The sequence below is a fragment of the Arachis hypogaea genome, chromosome 18 (genome assembly GCF_003086295.3).
Source record: "Arachis hypogaea cultivar Tifrunner chromosome 18, arahy.Tifrunner.gnm2.J5K5, whole genome shotgun sequence".
In the NCBI taxonomy this organism is placed as follows: domain Eukaryota; kingdom Viridiplantae; phylum Streptophyta; class Magnoliopsida; order Fabales; family Fabaceae; genus Arachis; species Arachis hypogaea.
In genome coordinates, this window is record NC_092053.1 from 23327043 (window position 1) to 23349159 (window position 22117).

Consider the following 22117-nt stretch of genomic DNA (forward strand, 5'->3'; position numbering starts at 1 on the left):
CATATACTCTATATACTTTTAAATTCATGCCTAGCTACCCATAATTCTCACTTTTGTATAATTTCCATACTCATGTACCAAAATTTTTTTAAAATTTTTTTTAATCTTTCTTTTTTTTTATTTAGAGAAACAAACATACCTTATCAATGCACATGGATTTTCTATTATTTTTCTATTTTGGTTTTTTATGAGTAGGTTCCCGAATTCCTGATATTCAAATAAATTAGAAACATTATACTTTTCCTTTATTAACCCATGTTCCCACAGTTTCCCCACACTTAATTAATACACTATCTTAAGCTAACCAAAGATTCAATTGGGATAATTAATTTGTTTTCCGCTTAAGACTAGTGATGTGGTAAGATATAGAACAAATGGGGATTTCAAGGCTCAAAGTGGCTGACAAGGGTGATTTAAAAGGTAGGCTTATTTGGGATAAGTGAGCTAAAATCAAATAATGGCCTTAATCATATGTAAGCATGTAAATACACTAAATAATGGACATATAGACTGAAACAAAGTAAAGATCACAATTATAGAAAAGTAAACACATAAGAATAAAATATTTATGGTTAAATAATGTAACCATGTAAATAAGTTCAAAATCTCACAAGTTGTGTGTTTTTTAGCTCAAAAACCATGTTCCAAATACAACTTCAAACAAATTTAACACATAAAAAAATTTTTTTAAAAATTTTTATTTAAATCAGTGAATTTTTTTTTCAAAAATAGGATCTTAAAAAGAGATTTATTATTTTAACCAACTAGTAACTAAATGGACAAAATCAAATAAATATGCAGATGCAACAATGAACAAATAAAGAAAATAAGATTATTAGTGTTTGAAAAGAAAGTACTAACCCACGGAGATCGGTATCGACCTCCCCACACTTAAAGATTGCACCGTCCTCAGTGCATGCTGAGATTTGCAGGTGGATGGGTTTTTTCAACTGTTGCTTTTCTCTAAGGATTGTGCAGATGGACTTGTCTGTCTCCCCATGTAAAATGTCTTCCGCTTCCCTTCCGGGTGGCCATCCTGAAAGAAAAAGGGGAGAGGAGTAACCCAGAAATAGAGATAAGAAAATAAAAGAAGTATGGGTTAATGCCAAATGATAAGGGTCTCATTTACATGGAAGCTTCAACATGTAAGTGAGAAAACAATAGAAACCATGGCATACCAATGGTGCAAAATTTGCAACAATGGGAAAAAGAGTGGGGGAGGAGAGATAATATAAATTCATATCAATACAAAAGTAATACAAATATAAAAGATTGACATTGATTTAAATAATATTACTCAATCAGAATTAAACAAGTCACCAAGTACCAAGAAAATACCAGAAAAGATGTAACAGTTGAATAAGAATATTTGAACACCAATAATAACTTTAGAAAAATAAAAATATGCAATGAATGAAAGTATGCAGATAAATTAAATAAAATAAAATGAAAGTGAAAAAGAATGAGAAGTAGAAAAAGAAAGTGAGAAAGGAGAGAGAAGGAAGAAATTAGGATTAGAAGAGAAAAGATAAGAAAATTGGCACTAATATGGATAGGTTGTGCGACGCTGGCGACGCGGTCGCGTGGGTGACGCGGTCGCGTGGTGCGCGATAAGGTTGGGTGACGCGGACGCGTGGGGCACGCGATCGCGTGACTCGATTTGTGCTAGTGGCACGAGTGCAACCTGGCGGTCGCACAACTCTCTATTCGAAATTCTTTTTGCCAAAATTCTGGGTGACGCGATCGCGTGGTCGACGCGATCGCGTGAATGGCCTTATCTTTAATATGATGCGGACACGTGGGGCACACGTTCGCGTGGGAAGCTTGGGCTTCCAGCACGAGTCCAGCCCAACTCCAGTACAACTTTCGGCTAAGCACCCTTTTTACGTCGATTTTCAGGGCACGCGGCCGCGTGGGTGACGCGGACGCGTCGGCGACGCGGTCGCGTGGGTCGATTTGTGCCATTGGCACGCCTCCAGCGCTGCTCCTGCGTAACTCTCTGTTCATATTAATATTATCTCCCATCTCCTTGCGACGCGGACGCGTCGCTGATGCGGTCGCGTCGCGTGCTCGCTTTTTTTTTTCTAATCTGAAAAATGCAGAATGCAGTGTTGATATGAATGTGATGCAAATCTCCAGGTTCAATATAACAAAATAAAATAAAATTCAAAAACAAATAAAACTAAATAAAAATGAAAAAGGACGATCATACGATGGTGGGTTGTCTCCCACCTAGCACTTTTAGTTAAAGTCCTTAAGTTGGACATTTGGTGAGCTTCCTGTTATGGTGGCTTGTACTTGAACTCATCCAAGAATCTCCACCAATGTTTGTATCTCCAGTAACCTCCGGGGTCCCAAACTAGGCGCAGAAAGCCTTCAAGCAAGTTGAAGCAAGTGACAAGGCCCCAAGAGTGCTGATTTCTAGATTGAATTCCGGGGTCCCAGACCTTGCCTTTGCACCCGTCTTTTGATTGAGCAATATTGTTCCATCTGGGTGGCAAGCAGTCTGAATTCTCACGTAAGCAGCCAAACAACTTTCTAGACCCATTCAGTTGAGCTTTACACCAACCTTTGCATTTAAAATTTGAGCACACAACCATGTTGAACCTTGCTTGACAATTCTTACCACTGGCCATCTTCCTCTTACTCTTAATGCCACAAAGAGCTCTAAGTTGACCATCCGTCTCCAGTAGCCCATATTCAAGTGGGATTAGAAAGCTATGGTATATGAATTTTACCCACTTGAATGTTGTGAAGGATGATGGCGACTTAGGGGGAGGGGTTTCCAACAACTTTGGCAAGGTAATTTCAAGCTCCACTCCCTTGTGCTCTTCTTTGACATCTTCTACCTCTTGATCAACCTCTACAAAATCTTCAACTATGATCTACCTTGGAGGTTGTACGCTCTTCTCAACATCAACATCAAACATCGTGGAAGGAGGCTCTGTGACTGGACTTTCCAATGGAGGTACAGCATCTCTTAAGTCCGCAACCACTTCTTCCTTTTTAATAATTGCTGCTTTGTCCAGTTGTTTAAGTATAAAATCGTACTCATCCTCGATATTTTTCTTTCTATGACAACTCCTTTTAACTATTCTTTCATCTTCAAGGGTCTCTCCTACCCTTACCCGTAGGGCCTCCTCTAGCTCTTTATGAAGTATGGATTCGCGAAGATGATTCCTTCTTTCCTGTTCCATATCAATAGCATAATTGGGATCATCTTGCTCTTGGATTGATGGATGTGGGTGCTCTTCCATGGATGGTGGTGATGGGATGGAGAGATTATTCTGTGGTTGACAAGGAAGTGCACTAGAGCTTGAGGGTTGATTGTTGAAGGTAATTGGTGGTTTGATTTGGGCGACGAGAGCTTGTATAGTGGAGTTTAGATCGGCAAGTGCTTTCTCCATGGAGGTTTAGGGTAGATAGGAGGGTTCATTTGGTTCATAAGGTGGTTGGTATGGTGGATGAGGGTTGAGGTCATATGGAGGTGAATGGTGGAAAGGGGCTTGTGAGTTTGGTGGTCCAAAGTTCTGTTGAGGAGGGGGTTCATAGGCGTATGGTGGTGGTTGTTGATAATCAAAAGAGCGCTCACCATAGCCATTGCCTTGATATGCATCACAGAATGGTTGTTGATAGTCCATTGGAGGCGGTTGTTGCCATGAGGGTTGAGTAAATCCTTGTGGCTCCTCCCATCTTTGATTGTTCCAACCTTGATGCCTATTCTCATTGTAATTTCTTCTTCCTGCAACATAATTGTAACCAGACTCATAGCCAAAGGGGTGAGAGTTCATAGTAGCAAAATAAAAAATAAAATAAAAATAAAAACAAATTGAAATTAAAAGGTTATTTAAATTTTGAATTTGAAAATTAAATTTGAAATTTTGAAATTTTGAAATTTTGAAATTTGATTTTTGAAATAAGATAAGATAAGATAAAAATTTTAAAAATAAAAATCTGAAATTTTTTTTTGAAAAAAATTAATTAAAAATATTTTAAAACAATAAAATGACACCAAATTTCAAATTTTTAGATCAAAACGAAGAAAACAACTAAGAACAGCTTGAAGGTCAAGATGAACGTGAAGAACAACTTGAAGATCAAGATGAACACTAAGGGCAAATTTTTGAATTTTTTTTTAATAACTAAATAAAAACAAATAACCTCTTAATTTATGGAAAAGCAAAAATAAAAATAAAAATAAAAACAAATAAACAAGCAAAAAGTAAATATTTACATTAACCAATAATAAGGCACACGTTTGCAATTCCCCGGCAACGGCGCCATTTTGACGTTAGGATTTTTGCCAGTAAAGAATGTCATAAAAACAGTCGCATTGTAGATATAGTCTCTAAACCGACAAAAATCCCTTCGTACAAACGTTTTGGTTGTCACAAGTAACAAACCCCTTTGAAATTGATAACCGAGTATTCAAACCTCGGGTCGTCTTCTCAAGGAATTGCAGGGAGGTATGTTCTTATCATTGGTTATGGAGATTGTAAATTTGGGGGTTCGAGAAATTTGGAGCTTGGGCAATGTGCACATGTATATTTAAATGACAAGTAAAATAAATTAACAATAATAAAATCTCTTGGCAAGGTATGGAGAACTGGAGGTCCTATCCTAGTTATCCTTATCAATTGTGATGAGAATTGGATTCTCCCCCCACCTTATTAACCTCTAACTATGAAGGTAAGTTAAGTGGACAGATTAATTCCAATTTTCAATCAACAATGAGTTTGATAACTCAAGAGTTATCAAGGTCTCAACCAAAGCCAAAAGAGAAAATGTGTAAGTTAAATTGAAAGCACTTATAAATAGAGCAAAGCAATCTTAAATCTGAATTACCTCAAATAACATTAATTAAGAAAATTGTATGTAACACGGAAGAGTTCATAAATTAAATAAAAATAAATAAAAATAAAGAACTTGGGATTGAGAGCTACTCCTAAAACTAAGAGAAATCCTAAATCCCAATCCTAAGAGAGAGGAGAGAACCTCTCTTTCTAAAAACTACATCTACTCCTAAAATTGTGAATTATGTGAGCCTCCTATGAATGGATGTATTTCCCCACTTTATAGCCTCTAATATGTGTTTTCTGGGCCACAAACTGGGTCAGAAACAGCCCAGAATTCGCTGGAGAAGAATTCAAATACGCTGAATCCCGTCACTGCGACGCGGCCGCATGGATCACGCGGTTGCGTCGCCTAGCGTCAGGGAAACTATAACATATTATATATCAAATCGAAGCCCCGGATGTTAGCTTTTCAACGCAACTAGATTCGCATCGTTTGGACCTCTGTAGCTAAAGTTATAGCCGTTTGAGTGCAGAGAGGTCAGGCTGGACAGCTTAGCAATTTCTCCAACTTCTTGCATTCCTTCCACTTTTGCATGCTTCCTTTCCATCCTCCAAGCCATTCCTGCCTTATAATATCTGAAAACACTTAACATACATATCAAGGCATCTAATGGTAATAAGAGAGGATTAATAATAAGCAAATATAAGATCAAAGAAGCATGTTTTCAATCAAAGCACATAATTAGGAAGGCAATTGTAAAACCATGCAAATAGTATGAATAAGTGGGTAAATAGTGGATAAAAACCACTCAATTGAGCACAAGATAAACCATAAAATAGTGGTTTATCAGGGAGTTCGGCTGTAAGGCTAAATTGTTAGAAGATGTAGTTGGGTTTCGGTTGGTACCTGATGAAGGTTGGTGCTCTTAGGATAAGACTCTTGGTAGAAGAGGTATTCTTGGTGAAACATGGTTGTTGGTTTCTGAGTGACCTTTCTCTGATAAAGTGATAAGGAATTTTTCTTCTTTGAACGGGAATCTATTTTCATCAAAAATTACATCTCTAGTCAGCACTACTTTGCCACTTTAAGTAATGCATTTGTACCCTTTATGAGCTGAACTATAGCCAATGAATACGGAATGGACAGAACGAAAGTCTAGTTTATGCTTATTGTAGGGTCTTAGATGAGGAAAACAGAGGCAACTAAATATTTTTAGGCTATCATAATTCGGCTTCTTTCCAAAAAGCTTCTCCATGGGTGAACAGTTCCCAAGAGTTGGTGTAGGGAGTTGGTTGATCAGGTTTGCTGCTGATATAAAAGCTTCTGCCCAGTACTTAGTAGACATACCAGCTCCAGCAAGCATTACAAGTCCCTTTTCTACTACATGTCTGTTCTTTCTCTCCACTGTGCCGTTTTGTTGATGCATATAAGGACAGGAGAATCTGTGTACAACTCCCTGTGCTTACAATGCTTTGGACAAACTGGTATATTTAGCAGCATTATCAGTTTGTAGCATTTTCAATTTTGCATTTAGTTGCAGCTCAACCATATGTTGAAAATAATTAAATACTGATTTAAGCTGAGATCTTGCTTTTATAAGGTATAGCCAGGTAAATTTTGAATATGCATCAATGAACAAAACAAAGTAGTAATTTTCATTAGTGTCAGAGGTGGGGGCAGGATCCCAAATATCAGAATACACTAATTACAATGGTGCTGTGTATGAAGAATCAGATATAGGAAAAAGTAGCTGGTGTGACTTTCGTATACAACATACTTCACAGGCTAACTTATTTGAATCAAGATGAATATTACAAGATTTTAGAATAGTTGACACTACACTATTGGAGGCATGTCCCAACCTATTGTGCCAGAGCAAGAAGCTATCCTTGCTGCACATTGTTAAAGCATATGCAGACTTGATGAAAGGTTTGTGATGAGAGGAACTTTTGCGTGGTCTAGAAATTTTGCGGATAAATCCTCGTTGCAAGTATAGTTTCTAAACCTTCAAAAGTCCTTTCATACAAACGTTTTGGTTGTCACAAGTAACAAACCCCTTTAAAATTGATAACCGAGTATTTATACCTCGGGTCGTCTTCTCAAGGAATTGCAGGGACGTATGTTCTTATTATTGGTTATGGATTTTGTAAATTGGGGGGTTTCAAGAACGAGGAACAAATATGACAAATAATTTAAATGGCAATTAAAAATAAATAAATACTGTAAAGCAAACTTTTGGCAAGGTATGAGAAATTGGAAGTTCAGACTTAGTTATTCTTATCAATAATAATGAAAGTTGAATCTTAATTCCACTTAGTTGACCTTTACTAAAGCAAAGGAAAGTCAAGGGACTAATTAGTCTGACCTTCGAATCCTATTTATTTCCTAAGAAAAGGTTGGGATTATTGAAGTTCAATTTAATTAGCAAGATAACGATTATCAATTATGCTGTTGAATTGGATAACTCCTGAGTTACTAATTTCTTAACCAAAACCAAAAGGGAAAAAGTAAATCTACTGGAATAAAAATGCCTTCAGATGGGAAGCAATAATCATGTCAATAAAAGAAAGCAATAATAACTGAAATACCTCAAATAATATTAATTCAAAGAAAATCATAACATGAATGTAGCATAAGCCAAATAGGCAACATAACTAATATAAGCATTAAAGTATCTGAAAGTAAGAGATAAATATAAAGTAAAAGAACATTGAACCTGGGATTGTGAGTCACTCCTAAAACTAAGAGAAGTCCTAAATCCTAATCCTAAGAGAGAGGAGAGAACCTCTCTCTCTAAAAACTACATCTACTCCTAAAATTGTGAATATGAAAGCCTTTTTTTCGAATGGATGCATTCTCCCCACTTTATAGCTTCTAATCTGTATTTTTTGGGCCGAAAACCGGGTCAAAAACAGCTCAGAATTTGCTGGTTGCGAATTCAAAGACGCTGATTTTTGTCACTGCGATGCGGCCGCATGGAGCACGCGGTCGCGTCTCCTAGAGTCAGGGCAACTATGGCATATTATATATCAAATGGAAGCCCCGGACGTTAGCTTTCCAACGCAACTAAAACCGTGTCGTTTGGACCTCTATAGCTAAAGTTATAGCTGTTTGAGTGAGAAGAGGTCAGGCTGGACAACTTAGCGATTTCTCCAACTTCTTGTATTCCTTCCACTTTTGCATGCTTCCTTTCCATCCTCTGATCCATTCCTGCCCTGTAATCTCTGAAATCACTTAACACACATATCAAGGCATCTAATGGTAATAAGAGAGGATTAAACATAGGGAACTTAAGGCCAAAGAAGCATGTTTTCAATCAAAGCACATAATTAGGAAGGTAAATGTGAAACCATGCAAATAGTATGAATAAGTGGGTAAAGAGTTGATAAAAACCACTCAATTGAGCACAAGATAAACCATAAAATAGTGGTTTATCAGTTTGAAATTGAGGAATTTGTATATTCCATTTTCAACTTCTCTCTGAATAACTACTTCACTGGTTAACTACTTCACTGGTTCTCTGGAATTTGACACGATATTTATTAGAGTGAAACTCAAAGAACACAACATTATCACAGCAGAATTGATAGATGTAAGACCCCGAATTTTTAAAAATTAAATAATTAGTTATTTATGAACTAATATATTATATTAATGTTTAATCAAATTATTACTTATTCTATTAAATTTGAATTATTTATCAAAAAATAATTTGATAAAATAAAAATTAATAATAATAATAATAATAATAATAATAATAATAATATTATTATTATTATTATTATTATTATTATTAATTTGGCCGAAGGCCATATTAAGAAAGTAGTAAGAAAGAAAGCCAACAAGTGGCTTGAATTTAAATATATATATAAACATATATGTAAAACAATGACACTAAACCACCTCTTACATATTAATCATCATTATTATCCTTCATTCTCCCTTGGAACCGAGCCTTAGGAGAAAAGAAAAGAGAGAGACCGAGAGTGTGGGTGAGGAAAACGGTAAAACCTCCGAGCTTTCGATTTTGATTTTTTGCGATTCGTAACTCCAATAAAAAATTTAATCTGATAAAAATATTTGTATCTTTCTCCTCTACGTGTTGGTGTCACTTTTGTTTAGTAGAAATTGACGGTGATGTAGCTCTCCTTACTCTTGAATTCGGTCAATCGAAGTTTTAGGAGGCACAGACGATTCTTGACGTTTTCTTCTTTAGCAGCTCGGTCATAAAATTTTTCCGAAAGTCCCGTTGGTTTGATTTCATACGGAAGTATGGTTTTGGTAATTTATCATCAGTTAAATTGGTGTTGGATAAGTGAAGTGATGTTGTGATTGATTGTTGATTGAATTTGACTGAATTTATGTTGAATTTTGTGATATATTGATATTTGTGATTAATTTGGGATTTAGTCGGTTTAAATGCAGCCAAGAACCGAATTATTTTGATGAATTCGGAACTGGAATATTGTTAGTGATCAAGTAGAATTAGTGAAATTTGATGATGGCATTGAGATTTAATAAGAAATAAATTGATGAATTGATAATATGATTAAGATATGAAAATGGTTTGATTTTGGAGGCGGTTTAATTTTTAATTGGTTTGATTTTATAAATGTTTTGATATTAGAAATGGTTTTGATTTATTGGAAATAATTTGAAAGAGTTCGAGAAATAGTTAGGATGGGACTCAAGAAGGGTGGCAAAGTCCAAGTTTTAGGGGAGATGCTGTCGAAGTTTTGTTATAAAATTTAAGACTTTGTTTGAAATGTTATTTAGAAAAAGATTGGATTTGAGAAGCTATATTGTTTGATTTATTAAGAAAATACTTATGTTTCGAGTTTAATTCATTTAAGAAAAGTATATGTTTTGAGTTCGATTTATTTTGAAAAGAATTATTTTACGACTTTAAATTATTTAGAAAAAAGAGTTTTATGTTTTAAAGTTGATTTAAATATGAAAAGAGCTTATGTTTTGAATTTGACTTAAGAATTTCATTCGGAGGAGTTAGGGGTGTCCGCGGATCGGATCGGATCGGATATGGCCAAAAATTCGATCCGATCCGCATTAAAATTATTGGATCGGATCGGATCCAATATCCGCAGCTTTTAAGGTTGGATCCGATCCGCACATTTGCGGATCGGATCGGATATCGGATATCGGATATATCCGCAAAATACAAAAATATTTTTAAAAGCTTATTTATTAAAAAAATATCAATAAAATTCATTTTTTCTATTCTTTTAAATATGTTTACTCTTAAAATAATATTAAACATACTTTTCTTAAATAATAAATTAAAATAATATAACATATATGATAATTATTAATTGAAAGAAAACATAAAAAGAATATTTACTTATTTATTTCTTTAATTTTGCGGATACGCGAATATGCGGATCGGATATGCGGATACCAACACAAAATCCGCAATCCGATCCGATTAGTGTGCGGATCCGATCCGATCCGATCCAAAAGCCTTGCGGATCGGATCCATATCCGCAATTTTCGGATCGGATTCGGATAAACACCGCGGATATGCGGATCGGATCCGATCCATGGACACCCCTAGGAGGAGTTTTAGTGAACTTTAAAAATAATTGAATTTCGATTGAATGATTTCGTTTTGCGACGTATTGGAAAAAGTTAAAGAATTAGTTTTAAGGATGAAATTTGGATTGGTTTTGGTTTTGAAATTGGTTCGGAACTTCTAATTTATATGATTTGATTTTGATTTGATTTAGAAACTTTATTTGATTAAATTCAGTTTAAGAAAACAATGATTGTTAAGGATTTATAATGAACTTAAGAAAATGAGATTGGTTGTCGCTCCCCTAAAGTCTAAAGGTCTTGCTGACAGGTTTAACTAATAAATAGCTTTCCTTTGTCTTTTAAAAGAAGAATTGGTTTAAGTGAAATTGTTTTAAAAGGTTTTGGAGAATGTCACAAAGAGCTGATTTTGGTTTTAAAAGAAAGAAAGAACGAAAGGAAAAGGAGAGAATCAGAGATGATTGTTTACCTGCTGAAAACGAGTAGAAATATGGTGGTGAGTCTATCGAAATTTGCTTTCCAGAGATACATCGGCCAATTCAGGGGATGGTCGCACCTGTAAGACAGAGGTTGCTTACAGAGGTTATCGCTACATACATTGGCTAGAGAGAACCTCACCTGTAAGACAGAGGTTGCTTACAGAGGTTATGTTTGCATACATCGGCTCAAGAGAGTCGCACCTGTAACTAGGGGTGGCAAAACGGGTCGAGCCCGTCGGGCCGATCCGCTAAACCCGCTAAAAAAGGCGGGTCAGGTTAGGATTTGGAGCCCGCCAAATAAAAAAAATTCGCCAAACCCACACTGCCAAATTGGCGGGTTTTGGCGGGGCGAGGCCGGCCGGTCCGCCGAGCCAAAGATTTTTAGTTTTTCTTTTTTTTATTAAATAAAAGAGTGATTACTATTATAAAACTAATAATTATAAAATTTTTAAACACTTTTTTTTCATTTTTTGCTTTTATTCTTCTTTTAGTTATTAACTTTATTTATTTTATTTTACAATTTCGTATATATGCTCAAATTATGTGACTTATTTTTTAAAATAAAGATGATTTTATTGACAAATATTATTTTGAACAATTTTATTGAAGTTAAAAATTAAAAAAAAAAATATAGTAAAAAAATTATATTATAATTTGACTATTTTTTATTTGTATTTGATTTTTTAATTATTATTGTTTGGTTAATTTTAATGATTTTTTTTTAAAAAGTCAAGCGGGCTAGCTCGCCAACCCGCCAATCTGCCATAAAGCGGGGCGGGCTAGCATTTTGAACCCATTTTAGTTGGCGGAACGGGCCGGTCCGCCCCGTTTATGGGGCGGGGCGGGTTAGGGTGGGCCGGCCCGCTTTGCCACCCCTACCTGTAAGACAGAGGTTGCTTACAGAGGTTATGACACTGGAAACTAAATTCAGACAAAGGTTGCTGAGTTGCGTCGGGAGCGGGTCGAAACCGACAAATGAGCTCATTATCTGCTCTAGGGATAGACATGCATCATACTTGTTTGCGCATATTTGTTTGTAAGTGTGTTTTCTATGATTGTGTGTGCTTGTGATTGGGTTTTGTGTTCTATAATTGTTGAATTAGCTCGTACTTTGTTGACTGTTGTTGCTGACGAAGTATATATAAAATTGATATAACTAGACACCCCGACCCTACTAAGAACTCCCCGGTTCTTACCCCCGGTTTCCACCCCCTTTCAGCTACAGGTGTGAAGACTTAGTGCGGAACTACAAGAGCATAGAAGAATCTGTTTACAAGTTGAGTTCTTAGATTTTATTTTTCCCTCGTCATTTATTGTTTTTATTTTTTAGAGGGGTAGGAATTGTATTTGAGAGTTTTTGAATAAGTCTATGTATATCATGCTATGTGAATATATATATCTTTGTGATTAAGTAAGTGAAAGTAAAACTATTTCATGTTCTTAATTAAAGTTTCGTTTCGTATTCATGAGGGCTCAATATTAAATAAACATAGTAAATAATTAAAGGAATAGCGGTTAGTAGCGCTCGAACTTTTAGTACAATCATGAGGTGCTAAAAGTTAGGGTGTTACAATAGACACTTAACAAGTTTTTAGTGATATCAGGTACATGAAGCAGTTTTTGTAGAATAAACTCTCTATTACTTAAATCAGATTTAAAGATAGATTTTCCAACAGGGTTAATTTGCAAACCTGAACCGTTTCCTACAATTACTTGATCTGATCCTTTATAGGCTTCTCCTTCCGTCAGATTATGTTGGTCTGGTGTTATATGATGGGTTGCTCCTGAATCCAGGTACCAATTTGGGTAATAGATGGTGGCTGGAGTTGCAAGCAGTGCCTGAGGTGGCTGAGGGGATTGACTTGCTTGTGCGTTTTGTGAATTTTGCATCATACCAGATCTTGAGCCAGCTCCATAGTTGTTGTCCCTTTCGTACCTATACCAGCAGTTCTTGGCAATATGGCCAATCTTATCACAGACTTGCCACACATGTTTTTCATTGTTCACCATTCTTCCATTATTTGTCTCATTATTTTGCACAAATCTTGGATTTTCATTATAGTCCCTCTGTATGAATCTTGAGTTGTCATTGTACTGTGTAGCTAATTTTGGTACATTGGTGTAGTAATGGCTTGATCTCGAGTAGTTTTGAAAATTGCCATTCTGAAAGTTGCCATTCTAAAAATTACTATTCTGGAAATTTCTATTTGCATATCCTCCATGTGACCTTCCATATTGTTCATTATTTTGAAACTGTTCAGAGTCAAACCTGCTATTGTCATTTTGGGAGAATCTTCCTCCTCTGCCTGATCTGCCACCTCGATTTCGGAAGTCTCCACCTCTGACTCCTCCTCTAAATCCTCCTCGTGTATGAGAAAGATTAGTTTGGATGAACGATTCTGGTTTCCTGAATCTTTCAAGCATGCTTTTGTGTGTCAAGAGTAGAGCTTCAAGTTCTCCAACTGTAATGCTTACCGGTCTTGCAATTACTGATGTGATTACAAATCCATACTGCTCCGTTAGTCCGTTCAAAATTGTGTTCACGTGATTGCTATCTCTCATTGGTTCTCCAACAGACGCCAACGCATCTATGGTTCCTTTCAACGCAAGTATATATTCGTTTACCGAATTTTCAATCTTTATAGTACTTAATTTGTGTTTCAATTGTATGATCTTTGCTCTAATTTGAGAAGTGAAATGATCATCTAAATGTTTTCATACCTTACATGCGTATACACACCCTACCATTCTGGTGGTGAATGGCTTTGTCATCGAGGCCAGAAGCCATGATTTCAGCAAAGCGTCCTGTTGCTTCCATATTGCAAATTCTGGATTCACTTCACCATTTGCTTTGAATCTTACTGGTATTCCTTCTCCGGTTATGTGATGCATCAAGTTGTGTCCTTCAATTGTAGATTCAGCGTCTGGTCTTTTCATTGCAGAAAATTATCCTCATCAAACTTCATTGAGATCGGAGATGTTGTGAAATTTAGTTGCTGCGAAGCTTGTTCTTCAGCCATGGTTATCGATGCAAGCTCTGATACCATGAAAGATATCAGGCTTCTGAGCAGTGAAGCAGAGAAAGAAGAGAAGGGAGAGAGGAAAGGGAAGAGAAGAGTTGAGGTTGAGAGAGAATCTTGAGAGTAATTCTAGTATTGATTGAATTGCATCAACGGGGATTAGTTACACTGAATGATATATATAGGCTTTAAGCTAACTAACTGAATGCTAAGTTGCTAACTAATCTAAAGTCTAGCTTGGCTAACTGCTTAACTGAATCCTAACAGAATTCTGAGTTCCTTGAGTGAAAGCTAACCAGAGTTTTAATTTCCTTTCTTAACCAGAGTTAATCATTACTCTATCACTTATCATGTTCTTAACACATCTTCAAATTTTACACTCTAAATTCTTATCATGTTCTTAACATGAGGGGATGTATCGAGGTCCTACATTACCCTCTTGAACTAATTTTTTTTATCTAAGTTAGACACTATTAATTTTTTATACTTTTTTATTTGCATTAATCGTTTTTTTTTATAAAATTTGAACTCAATGGATTAGAATAACTATCACAGAGAAGTGACAACAATAACCACCTCCGACTCTGTTTTTCAAAAAATTTAAATACACATGAATAATTCATATTTAACATATCTGGATTTATATAAATTTTTTGTATAGACTTTTTCTGTCTTTTTATTTGTCTTATATAAAATCTTTTTTTTTGAATTATCGCTAATAATTAAATTCTATATTTTTATGTCACATAAATTTTAGTAACATGTTATAAAACCACTACTTCTAAAAATTTAACTAATAAAAAGAGACATACGATCTTATACGATCTTAGAAGCACTTGTAGCACCACTTTGCTAAGAATTTAATCTAAGGATTTGGTCTTTTCTTATTGTTGTTTCTTTTGCATTCATCTTTAGTTTTAGTTTGTTTCTTGAGATGGGACTATTTATCGATTTTTTTAAAAATTTTGGTAAAATGTCCTATTTTTTGTGTTACTTTAGTCTTTACGAACTCTCTTGTAATTTTTCTATTTCAATCAATAAAATTACTTTTTGATAAAAAAATATTTCACATTCTCTTTTAGAAGAGATTAAAGGTACTCAGCGTCATCTTAATCAATATATTATATGTATAGGTTATTTGAAACATTATATACTATGATGAGCCTATGACTATTATTTTTCCTTGGAAAAGAAGAATTAAACACTTAATACTTGTTTAACATGATGCTTCCCTATTAAAAATATGTATATTTAAAATGCTGGTCCAAAAAAGACTGTTTGACACTTTGACTGTACACATACCAATAAGTAAGTATATATATATAAATTTTAGGATACCTAAAGTCCTAATATTTTTTTTAATTATCTAGATTAATATTTAAATTAAAGGGTATTGGTTTTGCAGGGTTAACTCCAGCCCCACTCTTTATTGTCACTATATATGTTCCTATGTTATACTAACTACACAATAAAATAGATTTTAACAACTCATTTATTAAAAAAATTCTACTTTAAATTTTCCTTACGAACTCTATCATGAGAAGTGATGAGATTTAACCAAAAAAATGAACTAGAAACTATTGCTCATATACTCTCAATTATTGGTGCAATTTAAAGCAATACAGTTGTGCTTATGTGTTTAACACATGACTTTTTTTTTTTAAATTACATCACTTATCTCGTTTAATAAGATAAATTTATCGTTGCATGTATCACATTTGCACACGTGATACATGGGAGAAAATGATCAACTCGTATGTCGTTTATAGTGTAAACAAAATATGAACAAATTTATTCCATTTACATTGTAAATGAGATATTGAAAAAGTTATGATGTTTGTACTGTAAATGAGATAAAGTATGACAAATTTTGAGCAGCTATAAAAGGATCTGCAACTATTTGTATTCTCTACAAACATTTCACTTCTTCTTTTGTTCTGTTTTTCTTTAAAAAGAATTAAGTAAAAATATCTAGTGGTAGTGGATATATTGTTGTAAGTGTGTATCCAAATATTTATATAAAAAACAGTGACACTGAGATTATATTTGAGTGTGATAATCCTATTCTGTTACGCACTTAGAGAGTAAATTCTTTGTTTGAGCTAAAGAGTTCAATATTGACGAACTTCGGTGCTAACAGGACAAAAGAGGTTCGAAGAGTTGGGTATAGGTTGCTAGCACCGATGAGAAATTGAATTTTTTGGTCTCGTCTATTTTGACTCCATGGCGATGAGCATGTGCGCCTCATGTTTTTTATATCTACGAGAGAATCATGGTAGAACAAGTGATGGAGATTTCTGCGGAGGTCGGTGATGTTGGTGGTGGTGGATCTGGCCACTCAAATTTTATCCAGGATGTCCCACCTCTTGCACCACCACCACTGAACTGTGCAAGTCCAGTGGTAGACATGGACGTGGATGGTGAAGAGTCCGATGAGGAGTATATTGTCGATAGCAACAATAGTGGTTCTTTTGAGGATAGATGAGGAGGAGTTTGAACCAGAGACTCCGGTCGGTGCTTTAGTTCGGTATCTTCTGCCTGCCCCACAACCAATTACGGCCTTGTCAGCTGTACCCAGTCATATCATACATTGGATCTAGACGCGATGCACGAGGAAATTCCATTTTGCAATATGGATGGAGACGATTACAATATAGACGGTAGTTTAGAGTTTTACATTGATCACAAATTCAAAAGTAGAGAGGTATTCTTGTAAGGTGTGAAGAATTATAACATTTGGAGAAGTGTTGAGTATCGAGTCGTGGAGTTGGATCGATCAAAGTACCATGTGCATTGCAGACAATTTGCAACAGGATGTCCTTGGAGTCTTCATGTTGCCCTTCGACAGAATCTCGGATATTGGTAAGGTCAAGTTTTATTGTAGTGTATATTCTTATTTATCATAATTATTTTTGTTATAAATGCTTATCGATTATATTTTATTTCGTTATAAAGGTGCGTAAATTCGGTGATGTGCACACCTATTTAGCCTCCACCATATCCCAAGACCATCGACAGTTAGACAATAACCTCATTTGTAGTGTCATCCTACCCCTCATACAGTCCAACCCATCAGTTACTATCCCTATTCTACAAGCACGTCCTGGCGAATAGATGTCTAACGCGGCAAGGCAAGCATGCTGGAACTAGGCCCAATACTTCTACGTAGGTCAGTAGTTTGTGAATAGATGAATAGAGATCATGTCGCCTTTCCCACAGCTGATGATGAGTGGGCCACCACATGTCCTCTCCCCGTCTTGTGGTGGTCAGGAACCGATCAACATTGACTGAGTTTACAGGCACCGGCTGCTTGCTACCGAACTGGCGTTTCACCTGGTCAACATGGTGAAACTCAACAATGTTGAAACAGACAATGGTAACAACAGTCATCCATATCTCCCACTTTGTCTCCTCTCTCAACCAGTCTGGACTGATGGCCTGCAGGGTTGGATCGTTGTATGGCGTTTATAGGAATTGCAAAATAAAGTGTAATATAATCATCATATTCAGTTCATTACATAGGAGAACTAATCGTTTAGAGACAACTAAACAAAACACTTTCACATACCTCATGAAATTGTAATCGATCTAACGAAAGATGCCATCGAAAAACTCGTTAATCAAAATGGTCCCTGTTCTGCTAAGCTATACCTATCAACCTGTGAACATATGCAACAATAATAATGTCTAAATTTATGCAACAAAAAGTTGAATTACATAAATAGAAAGAACAATAACCGTATATGAAAATAGTTACCTTACGGCTAGGAAAAACGTCAGAATCTATCTCTCGGGTGGACACTACTGAGAAAATCTAATAAGGGCAGTCGCTTGATATGGACTTGATTGTTTGATTTGTCTGTCATCAGGTAACCCCGATCAGTAATAGGATGTAACACCTCGTATACTGTCGGAGGGATGGCTGCATCTGTAGTAGCTGGCATATGTCGTATTCAGTTCCTAAGTCACATAAGCTTGATGAAGAATGACTCCTTCCTTTGTGCCCCTGCTATTGAGCATGAGGTGGCTTGGCACCGAGGAGCTTCTCTACCCACTCCCAGGTCAGGTGCTGGTACTATATTTGGAATTCACGCAAGCACCCACCCACTGGCTCTTTGTGAGTGTGTAATCCAAGGTGGTACGCAATGTCCTGCAAGGTGATGGTGCACTCACCCTAAGACAGGTAGAAAGTGTGGGTCTCCAGACGTCAACGCTCCACAAATGCAATAATCAGGGAGTTGTCAAACACAAAGTTGCTGAGCTGTACCATGTCGCCGAACCCAGCCTCCCTCAAGTAAGGGAGAATGACGTCCGATAGTGCAAGAGTGTGGCTCACTCACCAAAAAAGTAGTAGGTGAGGCATCTGTTAAAAAATAAAACATTTCAATAACAAATCTATTTCAATTGTAAAAATTTTTATTTCGAAATAAATAGATAAAAATAATAATAAATAATTATTTCACATTACATAAATGATTTGGATTAAGAATAATTAACTTTAGCAATAAAAAATCTAAAAAAATTATCCCACAGCATTGGCACAAATAAAAAAAAACAAGTTATCTAATATATTCAAAATTAAAATTACAAAAAATTTAATTCGGATTAAAGAAATAAAAAAACATAATAACTATTTACTAAATAAATTAAATTAACTAATAAATTAAATAAAATAAATTAATTAACACTGACTAAGTACATTCCACCACCTAATAGATATTAATTTAAAAAAGTACCTAACTATAATTATATGTTTATTTAACTAAAACAAAAAATAACAATACTAACCCAAAAGTCGTTCGCCAAACGTTATATTAAGTCTCATTCAGACGGTTGATGTCATCATCTTATACATTTACGCGTGCCATAACTTTTGAGTACGTGAATAATATCAATAGAAATATCTAGAAGAAGGAGAAAGGAAGTGAAAAGTGATTTAAAAGCAACAATAGTCGCTTTTATAGGTTCAAGCATTAGTTATCTCGTTTACAGTGTAAATAAAATAAGTTCCATTACATAAGATATGTGCAAACGTGATACGTACAATGACAAACGTGTCTTAGCAAACGAGATATGAACGATTTTATTTCGTTTACATTGTAAATAAGATAAGTATCGTAATACAAATCGATAAAAACGTTATAAATTATCTATATCCATATAAATAAAATATTTAATTTATTTATTTAAAAAAATCTGTTTAACACATTCTTTCTTCAGAAAATTTTGAATCATAATACATACTTATTATGTATATAATCAACAATGAATTATCTGTAAAAATAATAAAATAATATGACATTCAATTAATATAAAAAACCCTTTTAATTTAAATGAAATAAAAACAAATATTTTTAATATATTTTAACATATAAAATTAATCAATAATTCTCATTTGGTAATTAAGTGGATGCTTTTTAGAAGTACGTATAATTAATAGAATAACTCATTTCTCGTCATGAAATGATATTAATTATAAAGAGTTATATAATCATTTCGCCCCCTAAAATATACTACTTCCGATTCGATTTACAGTATGTGTTAATTAATTATTAAGAAATGTTAAAATACGAGTAGAATTTATTATTTTTTATTAGTAGTTAGTCAGTAAAATTTAAAATATATGTTAAAATATGTTATTAAATTATTAAATTAAAAATATTATATCAATAACTAAAAATATTTTTACTAAAATAATAAATTTGACTGATTTTAGATTTTTTTTATTATTTGCAGACTAATTAAAAACTCAAAATAAGAATGTTATTTTATTAAAATATATATAATAAATATTTATAAATTAGTATAACTAAATTTTTATTATTAACTTATTTGAATTAAGTTAAAAATAAAATAAAAAAATTTAATTAACATACATTTAACACATGATAAATTTATTATTAGTAAAAAAATTTAAATATTTTTATTTAATAAATATAAAATAAATACATTAAAATTTAAATTTTTTATATTTTTAACAAATATTTTTTTAATTTATAAATTTAACATATATTTTTAGAATATAAAATAGATAAATCTTTAAACTAATAATTATTTGGGAATGACAAATATAGTAAATGGTAAAGAGTATATAGAATAGTGCATGATTGGATGATAAGAAACTTAATATAGTAGTATGAGAAAACCAATGTGTGACAAGAACAAGTGATTGGAGAATGGGGATGTAATTAAATTACTCTCGTCAAAGAGGCTAATGACTAGGGTGTAGACCAACTTTGTCAAACTTGCATTTAAATGGAACAAAGTCAAACATAGCCACAGCTCCCATTTTTTGGTTCTTAGTATTAACCAACACACCAATCCCTCTCCACGCATTAACCTTCAATCACGTGTTGCTTAATTCACACTGCTATTCCCTTCACTCTACCCACATGCATCATGCATCATAAAAAATACTACTATTTTTTACATTAATTATGGATTAAAAATTCATAGCATTTTGTATACATGAGGAAATTTCCGCTCCAACTAAATGGTGGAAAAACAAATAACAAAAGAATAATAAACTATGAACATAGAAAGGGTTTAATTTTGATATATCGAAAATGTAAAAAGTTTTGTACGGTTATTCAATTGAATTTATGTATTTAGATAATTTTTTAAATAATAAAATTAAAAGTTAGTTATTTTTACTTATAAGTTAATAGACCATTAGTTATGTTATACAATCATATTAGGTATATATTAAAATTAATTATTAATATAAATTATTATTATAAAATACATGTTAAAATATAAAATATATATTAAAATAAATTAAACAACACATATATTTAAGTTGATTTTAATGGTTAATTTTAATATATAAATAATATTTTTATTAGTCATATATATGAAATCCTTTTATATTGGTAAGACTTGATGAAAATTAAATTTTTATATATATTATTATTAGCTCTATAATTTTTTTTTGTATACCTTGAAAGGTGAGCCCTAAATCCAAACATGCTATTTTATCTAGGATATGTTGTGTATGTTTTTATTTTTTATTTTTATGGTTGTCTCACTTATCCTTTTGGTTATTATAGAAATGTGTAAAAGAGACTGAATGAATAGATGCATGCTTTATTGGTCCAGCTCAAATGACATTTTTGACCAAGTTGGATGAAAAAGAGCATGACAACTCATTCTTGTGATCTAAGTTTTGGGAACCTCGTGCAGCTTTATTATTTTATGTTCCTTTAGAAGCTAAGAGGACGAACCAAACAAATTAGAAGAGGGACGGTGCTGAATGCTCTTCACTGGTGAAGCCGTCAGAGCATTTAGGCTCCATTCAGTGACGGACCCAGAAAATTTATGGTAAGGGGGCAAAAATAATTCACATTATTATCAAAAGATATATTAATTTAAATTTAAAAAGAGCTCTTTTATAAAAGCATTACTACTCGCACTATCAGATTTCATAAGATAATAATAGAGATAAAAAACAGCATCTTATGAAATACTATATTCCAATTAATTGCTAAATTCATCAAACCAATCAGCATTAAATTTACCAAAAAAAGTCCCAAAATATGTTTGTAGAAAATTATATTCTCTTGGTTGACAATGATCTTTTCACAAATAAATTTGTCTAATTTCATCTCTGTCATTTATATCATAATTTAAAATTTTGGGTCGTTGTTCAGGATCAACTATGAAACTTTTTACATTGAATTTTAAAAACTTTTTTTTATTAGAAGAGACTAATGAAGTGACTTCAGATTCTAGTGGTAGCTTTCTTTTAAAATATTTTTCCATTATTATTTCTAAAAATAAAAAATATATATTCTAAATTAGTAAATTGATCGATTCACTTTAGAAATTTATATGCAACATAATTATATATAATAGAATAGAATGAAAGATAAACAAATAAATAATAAGGATCACTAAATCAAAAATAAAATAAAATATATAAATTCATGAAGAGAATATAAAAATAGATTAATACCTAAACTATAATTGTTTGAATTAAAATTTGCAATCGAAAATATGAAAAGAGAAACAATAAAATTGAAAAAAAACATAAAATCATAGAGAGCTGTATAAAACAAAATAGAGAATTTAAAATTTACCTGTTGATGAAGACAAGATGACCACTAAACAAGGAATAGAAAAAAAATGTTGAAAATATGAAACTAAGAAGAGAGTTTAAGAGAATAAATGAGTGACGACTAGGATTTGAGAATGAGAGAAGACTAAATTTAATTAGGTTAACTCATAATCAAAATGATAGCAAGATAAAATGGATTCAAGGTTTTAAATAATTAG